The 11,996-nt window shown below is 40.8% G+C and overlaps 1 long non-coding RNA gene across 2 annotated transcripts; it reads right to left on the reverse strand.

Annotated features, from left to right (window-relative positions):
* Positions 1 to 379: 379 nt before the first annotated feature.
* LOC129641437 (uncharacterized) lies at positions 380 to 8,354 on the reverse strand. 2 transcript variants are annotated; one of them, XR_008709328.1, is made up of 3 exons: positions 8,159 to 8,354; positions 6,375 to 6,613; positions 380 to 631 (listed from the first exon to the last, which is right to left on the reverse strand). It is a non-coding gene; the product is annotated as an uncharacterized LOC129641437 (long non-coding RNA). The 2 variants fall into 2 exon arrangements; XR_008709327.1 differs by lacking the exon at positions 380 to 631 and adding an exon at positions 4,902 to 5,112.
* Between the last annotated feature and the right edge of the window lie 3,642 nt (positions 8,355 to 11,996).

Consider the following 11,996-nt stretch of genomic DNA (forward strand, 5'->3'; position numbering starts at 1 on the left):
ACACATACTTGTACTCAGTCGGGGATGCTGACTGACCAATCAGAACAGGTGTTGACTTTTAACAGCCAATAGAGCAGGGCGTCCCACGTGGCTACACTGTTAAAGAGCCTGCCTGCCAACGCTGGAGACTTAAGAGGCGGGGATTCTACCTCTGGGTCAGGAAGATCCGATGGAGGAAGAAATGGCAACCTATTCCAGTATTCTTACCTGGAAATCCCACGGACAGAGGAGCCTGGTGGGCTACAGTCCTTTGGGTCACAACACAACTGAAGCGACTTAGCATTCCGATACCAGCCCTACCTGTCCAAAACCTGTCTGCACTGCTTATTTCCCTTGGACACTCAAGCATCGGATTTCAGTGCTTGCCTCTGAAAGTGAGACAGAGGTGATACAGAGTGGGGAGGAGATCCACTTTACTACTGTGTCCTTTTCTTTAAAAATTTTATTTATTTTTGGCTGTGTTGGTTCCTAGTTGCTGCCTGCAGGCTTTCTTTAGTTGTGGTGATGGGAGCTACTCTTCATCGTGGTACGTGGACTTCTCATTGCTGTGGCTTCTCTTGTTGCAGATCATGAGCTCCAGGCACGAGCAGGCAGACTTCTATCCACTGCGCCTGCAGGGAAGTTCTGTTTCCTATTTATTTAACCAAACACATATATTACTTATTCAAAAAAATTAAAATAGTTACACAAGAAAAAATATACCAATGATTACATGGTTTTATAACAGAATTAAAATGGTATTTTAAGTCTCTTTTCTGTTTTAGTATTTTAATTACTCATTAATTTTAAAACCAGGAGAAATTTTGTATACATTCTGGTAAAATATTCTTAATCTGCTCATTTCGTGGCACCTGTATGTTGTGTCCTGTCTGTTAAGTGGGACCATTTTGTCTAAGTACCTTTAATTTTGATGCCAGTTTTGCACACACCAAAGCTTTTCAGTTTTTAATCAGTCCACTTACTTTATATGCATTAATTTCTATGTATGAAATAAAGCAGACTTCATTCAGTTCATTCTTTGATGCTGCCATTTGTCATAATTTGAATTATTTTCTGTACTAGATAAAATAGAAACAGGCAAGGCCAACCTTGACTTGCCTATCTTTGAACAAAAGTGCCTGAAGTAGTGATGGTGGAGTGAATGGGACACTTTTATTGAGCTATTTTGTCCTGTTTAGACAACTAAATGTTTGAGGATTTTGTTTTTTTCATTGCTTTGCATCAGAAATTCTTCAGAGTAAAGAGTTCTGGTCTCTGGAGGTATTTGTCTCCTATCCTTTGTTCCATGTACTAATCTCTTATGGATTCTGTCAACTTTAAAATAGGGCTTACAGGGGTATGGAGGGAAAGATTATTGGCAAAAGAAGCTGAGAAAGATGAGCCTAGGAAAGCCCTTTGCTTGAATCACTGGACAACTGAATTCCTGATAGACAAGGACAGAATACTCCATCTGTCCTGAGACCCCAGGCCTGCTTTCCTCAGTGATGCAATCCCTGGGTCTAGCCCAGGGCTTGGCAAACTTGTAACTGAGCAGAACCTCTTGGGGCCTTCCTGGGACAGGACTTCCCCCATATTCTCTGCTTTAGCTCCTCTCTGAAGTACCTGGATAACAGTATTTGATACAAATTTCCTGAGTTGTTTTGCAGATATGAAAACCCTTCCCACCAAATGGGAGATGTTAACTAAGTTCATAGCCTCAGGCCTCCTGGAGCCTAGGGACTGATCATGTTAAATCCCGTGACAGCACCCTGCTGTCTCACCATCAGTCAGAGAATTGTGTGTAAGCTGATCACCCGCCCTGTGACACCTCCCCTCACCTGCCCTTTAAAATGCTTTGTTGAAAACCCTTCAGGGATGGCGCTATTGGTAAAGAATCTGCATGCCAATGCAGGAGATGTAAGGGACACGGGTTTGATCCCTGGATTAGGGGATCCCTAGAGGAGGGGCAAGACACCCACTCCAGTGTTCTTGTCTGGAGAAACCCATGGACTGAGGAGCCTGACAGACTAGAGTCCATGGGGTTGCACAGAGTTGGACACAACTGAAGCCACTTAGCACGCACTTCAGGGAGCTGGAAGCTTTTCAGGGCATGAGCCACCTTGTCTTCTTGGAAGGCCTTGCAATAAACTTTTCTCTACTTCAAACTCCAACGTTTCAGTTTGTTTGACCGCCGTGTGCATCAGGCACATGAATTTGCGTTAACAGTGTATGTTCAAAGACTGTGATTTGGGGAAGTAAATGAGATAAATGGCGTATGGTGTTAACAGCCTCCAGCTTCTTTAAAAGTAGCATCATGGTGGCCATCACTGGCTTTTGAATCTCAAATCTCTTCTCTCTGAGGTTTCTGACCTAAGTCTAGCAGGGAAAATGATTTCCTCACTAATCACTTTTTTGGGTCAAGCTCTCCCCTCATCAAGCCAGGTACAAGCTCCTTCCCAATCAGTCCCGGATCACATGGGGAGATATTCTTGGATTTTGGGAACTGTTAGGTAGTTAGACTAGGAAAAAGGAGTCCAGAATGGTGGTGGCTAAAAGACAAGGAAGGGAAAAGCCTGTGAAAAGAGAACAAAGGAAGGTCCAAAGACTGGAGTGAGGACCTCAGGTAGAACAAACAGCACTCCTGGCTAGCCCAACTTACATAGGGCAGGCCCGGGGGAGGAAAAACATAAAAAGAGGAGCCGAAGGGCCATGGGTCTCTCTCCACCCCTGCCCGCATGCTTGTTCTCTCTTTCTCTCTCTTCTCTTCGCATCTTTGGGTCAGCATGCCCTCATGCCTCGAGGTTATATTTTCCTATTATTTTCTAAGTAAAACTGAGCTGTAACACAGAGCTGTAACACTGATCTGTCTAAGAGCTATAACACGGTCTGTCTGAGAGCTGTGACATGCTGAGGGCTTTAACGTCCGTAGCTTCAAATTTTTGTTGAGAGGACACAGAACCAAGGAGATTACACTCCCCTGACAGAACCATCAGTTCTTGCCAAGGTGTGTGGAGCTGCTGTGAAATTACATAACCATCTGCCTTCATCCACCTTTCTACTGCAACATGCCCTTTGTCTTCTACTGTTTATTTTATGGCCAAATTTCTACAACTAGTCCTGAACACAGAAGTAGAATTTGTTTTGTGTCATTATAAAGAAATCCTTGGGGACAAACAACATCCCACATCTGCAGTCACTTTCTTCTTCACCCCCATTTTCTTGTCCTTTTCTGATTTAAGTGTTCTTGCTTCTTTGCCCTGAGGCATTTCAGATACTGTTTAGTACCTGTTTTCTGAAGCCAGCCTCCTGCTTCTGTCTACCTTAGGTCGGTTTCCTTGCCCTAAAAACCGAGAGGGAAAACAGTGCCTTTGGAAGACCTCAAAAATTGTATTGATAGCATTCTATTCCCTTCTCATTTCTGAATCAAATTAAATGAGAAAGAGCTATTATTTCTCCAGCACACTTATAAACCTTGGCTTTAAAGGCGTCACATAGAATCAATAATCACTGTAATCCTCAAACCACAGCCTTGTCAATACTGGTGTCTGGGTCACTTTGTTACAGCAGGCAGGTAGAGAAAACACAAGCAGATAAATGAGGGCAGAGGCCAGGTGGCAGGAAATCACAGGTCTTCCACACAGGGGAGTTCCATGGGCAGATGAATAAAAGTAGGAATCTTCCAGACTAACAGGAAACCTCATCTTTTGGGTGATAAGAGTCCTGCAAGCAGACAAAGAGAGGTGGGGAAAGATGGGACTCTCCTACCTTGGAATGTAACTTGTTGCTTATCATGCTCTCATTCTAATAAAATTAGCCTTGCAGATAAGAAACACCTATCATTCACTGATGCCATGACACTTCTGATTTAAACCAAATAAGGTCAAAAATCCCTCCTCCCCTTGGGAAGATGGAGCTGGAATAAAAATCAGGGAATACAACCCCCCAAACTCCTCCTTCCCCAGTGAATATTCTGCCCTTTCATTTGTGTGCCTCTCATAACTGGCTTGGGCTTCCCTGGTAATTCAGACTACAAAGAATATGCCTGCAATGCAGGAGACCTGGGATTGTCACAAAGAAGAAATTCACAATTATTTTTAATACCATCAAGTGTTCTGTCAATGTTCAAATTTTCCCATAGTCTCAATTTGTTTCGAGTTCACTTTCGCTATCATTGGGTTCTAAATAAGACTCATGCACTGCAATTAGCTAATCTGTGGTATCATTTTACATGTTTCTGTAATTTCGGAAAAGTGATAGATTTAGTCTTGATGAAATTTAGATTTAATTTTTTGTAAGAATAGTGGATAGTGACCTTTTAATAGGTCACTATCGTGATAATAGTGATATTATAGATAATAGTGATATAATAGATAATAGCACCTATTGTCTAGTCGGTTCTCTTTTTGTGATTTTAGAAGTTCATGGCCATTGTCTAAATCTATTAACACATTAGAGCTTGCAAGAGTAATATGCATTGGAATATCACTATTCTGCAATTCCTTTTTTTATTAGCTGAAATATTAATATTTCTATATAGAGAACTCTCTGGAGAAGGGCATGGCAACCCATTCCAGTATTCTTGCCTGGAGAATCCCATGAACAGAGGAGACTTGTGGGCTACAGTCCATAGGGTCATAAAGAGTCAGAAACGACTGAAGGGACTGAGCACATAGAGATCTCTAGCCCCATTACCCACTGAATTACTCTGAAGTATAATTTATATAGAAAAAGCAGGATGAAGTTTGGTCCTTTGCTTTTATTTACTAGTTTTCAAAATGACCATGTTCCCTATCATTCTCCAAGGATGGTCAATGAGTTTGCCTGTTCTCTTGCTTGAATATTATCACAAACCATATCACATGGTTTGTGATCATATCACATGGTTTGTGATGATATTTTATACATTATAACATACACACATATTTTATGTGACTGCATTTATTACTCTTCTTGGTGTTCTAATTGTCTGACTTTGGGATAGTGGGAATCTTTTCAGGTTGAACCATGAGTCTTTTGAAAATAATCTGGGTGGTGTTCTTGCTTTTTGACCCAACAAGAATGTTCAAGTTTATCTTGTAAATTTCTTGTTCCAGATCTGGAGTCAGTCAGTTCTCTAAGAAGCCCAGGTTCCACCTAATTGGGAAAAAAAAATTTAGGTATCACAGCCTGGACACTGAGGGTACTCTTAGTACTGACTGCAGTCCATGGGGTCACAAAGAGTTGGAGACAACTTAGCGAATGAACAACAACACAATCCATAGAAATGCATGGAGCATGGAGAAAATTCTCTTTTTTAAACTCTGCAGAGTGTTCAATCATGTAAAGATGTATTATTTAAATAATTAGTACCATTTTGATGAGCCTGTGAATTGTTTTTAGACTTTTCATATAACAAATAATGTTGCAATAATTTTTTTCTTTCCTTTTTTGTTTGTTCTCTTTGCTTTTTGTTATTGCAATGAATAATCTTGAGCAAATGTATTTTTTATCTTGAGCAAATGTATTTCTAGAAGTGGATTTGCTGGATTAACAATGAAAGGATTGGGTTTTTTTTCTAATCTTAATGCATGGTCCCTGAGGTGTGTAACTCTTGCCATGATCATGGCAGAAATGGGGATTCTTAAGATATCAGTGCCCATGGCAGTGGGGCAGTAGTTTAAGAAATGTTATCAACTTAGACTATATATATGTGATGTGTATACATGATATATACATGTATAGAACTACATACAGTTTTTATAAAGTTATCACCCTTTAAACCATAATTAAAAAAAAAAAATCCTGTCATTTCCTAGAATGAGAGATGATTGCTCTCCTTCTTAAAAGCACTTTATTTTCCCAGGAATATTAGACTTTCCTCCCAGTGATTGCTATTTTATTTCTCTGACAAATCTAGAAAGCATAAATTTATTTCAAATATAATTTCTGGAATTTACATACCTTAACAGTTTTCATGCTGGAATGCCTTTTTGTATTTCTATTTTAGGGGAAAGTGCTAGAAAAAGCCAACATTTAGAGGAACTGAGTTAGATACTATGATTTACTAGAGATGAACAAGGAGGATGACAGTCTTTGGCAGGCCTTGAGAAGAAAACTAAAAAAGTTACCATTTTCACATTTAGAACTTTCCATATGGCTGTTGCCAGGCTAGATTAATTCAGGAGTCTGGACCCTCTGCTTTTCCAATATCCATCTCTCCAGACCTTACAAGATTTACAGCCTGTGCAAGGAGCTTTGTCCTGTTATTCTAGTGTTACCATTTGAGTCATCAAACATTGGATAATAACTCTTTTCTTTTTCTGTTGTGGAAAAAAATGGCTGTATCACTGAAAACAGTTAATCAACCGTCTGAATGCAATAGCCAGCGTGTAGAAGAGACAGAAATAAAAACTCACCTTTAATACACGATGGACATGTGACAGGCACAACGCTAGTTAAATTCTTTTCCTAGACAATCGCATTTAATTTTCAAAAGCCTTATGAACATTTCCAAGTTACCAAATTTAGGGTCTGAGGTCAAGCACCTTTTTCAGTCCCATCCAGATGGTCAGATGGTGGTAGAATGTAGCGTGACCTCGGAATCCACTCTCTGAATCAAAAGACCATACGACTTGCCAATGTGCCCTCTCTGGAGCTGCTAAAAGAAAATGTCAGGTATTATTTCTAATTTCAAATCATTCAGATTCTGTTGAGATAAATGAATGCAATTTCAAATGCAAGTGATTTGAGGATAAATATATATATATATGGAGAAGGCAAAGGCATCCCAATCAGTACTCTTGCTTGGAAAATCCCATGGATGGAGGAGCTGGTGGGCTGCAGTCCATGCGGTTGCTAAGAGTCAGACACGACTGAGTGACTTCACTTTCACTTTTCACTTTCATGCATTGGAGAAGGAAATGGCAACCCACTCCAGTGTTCTTGCCTGGAGAATCCCAGGGACGGTGGAGCCTGATGGGCTGCTGTCTCTGGGGTCGCACAGAGTCGGACATGACTGAAGCGACTTAGCAGCAGCAGCATATATATATATATATATATATATATATATATGTATATATACATATATATATGTGTGCTGTGGTAGTGGGCTTCCCAGGTGGCTCAGTAGTGAAAAGAATCTGCCTGCCCAGCAGGAGACACATAATCAATCCTTGGGTAGGGAAGATCCCCTTAAGAAGGAAATAGCAAACCACTGCAGTATTCTTGCCTGGGAAATCCTATGGACAGAGGAGCCTGGTGGGCTACAGTCCATGGGGTCACAAAGAGCCAGATATGACTTAGCGAATAAACAACAACAATACACTGTATGCTGCTGCTGCTAAGTCGCTCTGTCCATGGGATTTTTCCAGGCAAGAGTACTGGAGTGTCACAGGAAAAAAAAAAAGAGTACTGGAGTGGGGTGCCATGTCCTTCTCCAATGCACTGTATGCTAATATATAATTGTATCGTTCATACCAAACTCTGTGTGTGTATGCATATTTGTGTATGTGTGTGTGTGTGGATGCACAGGTAGAGTTGATGGAATGATTATGAAAGAAGAAATGTTTAATCTTTAAACTAGACTGAACTTGCTTCCAAATCTGGTTTCTCTATTCTTTTTCTACTCACTCTCTGTGTAGGTGTGGGTCAATTCTTAACTGCTCTTAGCCAAAGATTTGTTGATTCTTAAACAGGAATAACAATCCCTCAAGTTTTTCTGAGAATTTGGTAATAATAATATATATATATAAAATGTTTAAAAGAGTGAATAACACATCGCAAGAAACATCCCCAATGATAATTGTAGCGATCAGAACCACGTGTATCATCTTTAAAGCATTTTCAGTGTGGTCCATTTTGAAGTTTGGCCAAGAGCCAGGTAGTTATCTAAGACAGAATGGAAGGAAATAGAGGTGGAAAGAAAAGAAAGCATGAAGACTTGAAGGCAAAAACAAACAAGTTGTGCAAGTGTTCAGTGAAAGAAGGTTGGTTTCCTGAACAGAATTTGCATACTGTGTAGCAAGAGATGATGTTGCTTAGTGTATGATAGAGGTTTGGCATAAAAGGATGTTTAGCTATCCTTGGCAGTCAAATCTCCCTGCCAAGCCATTATCAGATACTTTCAGTCTCCTCTGTTGAAACAATGGTATCCTGAATTTTACCTGATTTTATCATGTTGACAACTGCCTAGGAAACATACCATAAGAACCTGAGATATGCAAATAGATGACAAGGTGTCCCCCTTTGAAAGCTGCACTCCCTTAATAGAATATCTATCAACTTTAAGTTCTAGATGAAAACTTTTGGGGGCAGAGTTCCACAGGATTGGGAAATGGACGCAATGATTCTTAAATCTTTTCTGTGGTCTTTAGGTCCAAAAACTCACACAGCTTTATGTTCCTGGATATTGAGAAAAAAAAGTGAGTTAGAACAGTTGACATTCCAAGAGGTATGGGTCAAAGAAGTGACACAAAAGTATCTGATAATTAAACATTTTCTTCACAGTCTGTACAACAATGCATTTCCCAAATGAATGAGTCCTATTTTGATCTCTTCAATGTGTTGCTGTGTTTGAGCATCTCCGCAGTGGACTGCCACAGGGACAGGGGCCCTACGTGCAGCAGACTTGGGTATGGCATAAGGCCTCTTGAAGGAGGTCACCGTTAACCCCACCATAGATCTGCCAGAACTTACACAGGACTGGGAAATAGACTCTTGGAGGGCAAACAGAACCTTGTGTGCACCAAGACCCAAGAGAAAGGAGCAGTGACCCCACAAAAGACTGAGCCAGACTTGCCTATGAGTGTCCGGGAGTCTCTGGCAGAGGCGTAGGTTGGTGGTGGCCTGCTGCAGGGCTGGGGGCACTGAGTGTAGCAGTGCGTGCGTGGGATCTTTTGAAGGAGGTCACCATTATCTTCATTACCTCCACCACAGTTTAGCCTGAGGTAAATAGCAGGGAGGGAACACAGCTCCAGCCATCAACAGAAAATTGGATTAAAGATTTACTGAGCATGGCCCCGCCCATCAGAACAACACCTGTTTTCCCCCTCAGTCAGTCTTCCATCAGGAAGCTTCCATAAGCCTCCTATCCTTCTCCGTCAAAGGGCAGACAGACTGAAAACTACAATCACAGAAAACTAACCAATTTAATCACAGAGACCATAGCCTTGTCTAACTCAATGAAACTATGAGTCATGCCGTGTGGAGCCACCCAAGATGGATGGGTCATGGTGGAGAGGTCTGACAAAATGTGGTCCACTGGAGAAGGGAATGGCAAACCACTTCAATATTCTTGCCTTGAGAACCCCATGAACACTATGAAAAGGCAAAAAGATAGGACACTGAAAGATGAACTCCCCAGGTCTGTAGGTGCCCAATATTCTACTGGAGATCAGTGGAGAATTAACTACAGAAAAAATGAAGAGACAGAGCCAAAGCAAAAACAACACCCAGTTGTGGATGTGACTGGTGATGGAAGCAAGGTCCGATGCAGTAATGAGCAATATTGCATAGGAACCTGGAATGTTAGGTCCATGAATCAAGGAAAGTTGGAAGTGATCGAACAGGAGATGGCAAGAGTGAACATTGACATTTTAGGAATCTGTGAACCAAAATGGACTGGAATGGCTGAATTTAACTCAGATGACCATTATATCTACTACTGTGGGCAAGAATCCCTTAGAAGAAATGGAGTAGCCATCATAGTCAACAAAAGAGTCTGAAATGCAGTATTTGGATGCAATCTCAAAAACGACAGAATGATCTCTGTTTCCAAGGCAAACCATTCAATATCACGTAACCCAAGTCTATGCCCCAACCAGTAATGCTGAAGAAGCTGAATGGCTCTATAAAGACCTACAAGACCTTCTAGAACTAACACCCAAAAAAGATGTTCTTTTCATTATAGGGGACTGAAATGCAAAAGTAGGAAGTCAAGAAACACCTGGAGTAACAGGCGAATTTGGCCTTGGAATACAGAATGAAGCAGGGCAAAGGCTAATAGAGTTTTGCCAAAGAACACACTGGTCATATCAAACGCCCTCTTCCAACAACACAAGAGAAAACTCTACACATGGACATCACCAGATGGTCAACACTGAAATCAGATTGATTATATTCTTTGCAGCCAAAGATGGAGAAGCTCTATACAGTCAACAAAAACAAGACCAGGAGCTGACTGTGGCTGAGATCATGAACTCCTTATTACCAAATTCAGACTTATGTTGAAGAAAGTAGAGAAAACCAGTAGACCATTCAGGTATGACCTAAATAAAATTCCTTACAATTTGTACAGTGGAAGTAAGAAATAGATTTAAAGGGACTAGATCTGATAGATAGAGTGCCTGATGAACTATGGATGGAGATTCGTGACATTGTACAGGAGACAGGGATCAAGACCATCCCCATGGAAAAGAAATGCAATAAGACAAAATGGCTGTCGGAGAAGTCCTTACAAATAGCTGTGAAAAGAAGAGAAGCAAAAAGCAAAGGAGAAAAGGAAAGATATAAGCATCTGAATGCAGAGTTTCAAAGAATGGCAAGGAGAGATAAGAAATCCTTTCTCAGTGATCAGTGCAAAGAAATAGAAGAAAACAATAGAATGGGAAAGACTAGAGATCTCTTCAAGATAATTAGAGATACCAAGGAAACATTTCATGCAAAGATGGGCACAATAAAGGATAGAAATGGTATGGACCTAACAGAAGTAGATGATATTGAGAAGAGGTGTCAAGAATGCACAGAAGAACTATACAAAGAAGATCTTCATGACATGTGAAGATACTCACGTTGGTGTGATCACTCACCTAGAGCCAGACATCCTGGAATGTGAAGTCAAGTGGGCCTTAGGAAGCATCACTATGAACAAAGCTAGTGGAGGTGATGGAATTCCAGGTTGAGCTATTTAAAATCCTGAAAGATGATGCTGTGAAAGTGCTGCACTCAATATGCCAGCAAATTTGGAAAACTCAGCAGTGGCCACAGGACTGGAAAAGGTCAGTTTTCATTCCAGTCCCAAAGAAAGGCAATGCCAAGGAATGCTCAAACTACCTCACAATTGCACTCATCTCACATGCTAGTAAAGTAATACTCAAAATTCTCCAAGCCTGGCTTCAACAGTACATGAACTGTGAACTTCCAGATGTTCAAACTAGTTTTAGAAAAGGCAGAGGAACTAGAGATCAAATTGCCAACATCCACTGGATCTTCAAAAAAGCAAGCAAGTTCCAGAAAAACATCTATTTCTGCTATATTGACTATGCCAAAGCCTTTGACTGTGTGGATCACAACAAACTGTGGAAAATTCTGAAAGAGATGGGAATACCAGACCACCTGACCTGCCTCTTGAGAAATCTGTATGCAGGTCAGGAAGCAACAGTTAGAACAGGACATGGAACAACAGACTGGTTCCAAATAGGAAAAGGAGTACGTCAAGGCTGTATATTGCCACCCCGTTTATTTAACTTATATGCAGAGTACATCATGAGAAATGCCAGGCTGGATGAAACACAAGCTGGAATCAAGATTGCTGGGAGAAATATCAATAACCTCAGATATGCACATGACACCACCCTTATGGCAGAAAGCAAAGAACTAAAGAGCCTCTTGATGAAAGTGAAAGAGGAGAGTGAAAAGTTGGTTTAAAGCTCAACATTCAGAAAATGAAGATCATGGCATCTGGTCCCATCACTTCATGGCAAATAGATGGGGAAACAATGGAAACAGTGTCAGCATTTATTTTTATGGGTTCCAAAGTCACTGCAGATGGTGACTGCAACCACGAAATTAAAAGAGGCTTACTCCTTAGAAGAAAAGCTATGACCAAGCTGGACAGCATATTAAAAAGCAGAGACATTATTTTGCCAACAAGAGTCTGTCTAGTCAAGGCTTTGGTTTTTCCAGTAGTCATGTATGGATGTGAAAGTTGAACTACAAAGAAAACTGAGTGCCGAAGAATTGATGCTTTTGAACTGTGGTGTTGGAGAAAACCCTTGAGAGTCCCTTGGACTGCAAGGATATCAAACCAGTCCATCCTAAAG

The sequence above is a fragment of the Bubalus kerabau genome, chromosome 1, assembly GCF_029407905.1.
Source record: "Bubalus kerabau isolate K-KA32 ecotype Philippines breed swamp buffalo chromosome 1, PCC_UOA_SB_1v2, whole genome shotgun sequence".
In the NCBI taxonomy this organism is placed as follows: Eukaryota; Metazoa; Chordata; class Mammalia; order Artiodactyla; family Bovidae; genus Bubalus; species Bubalus kerabau.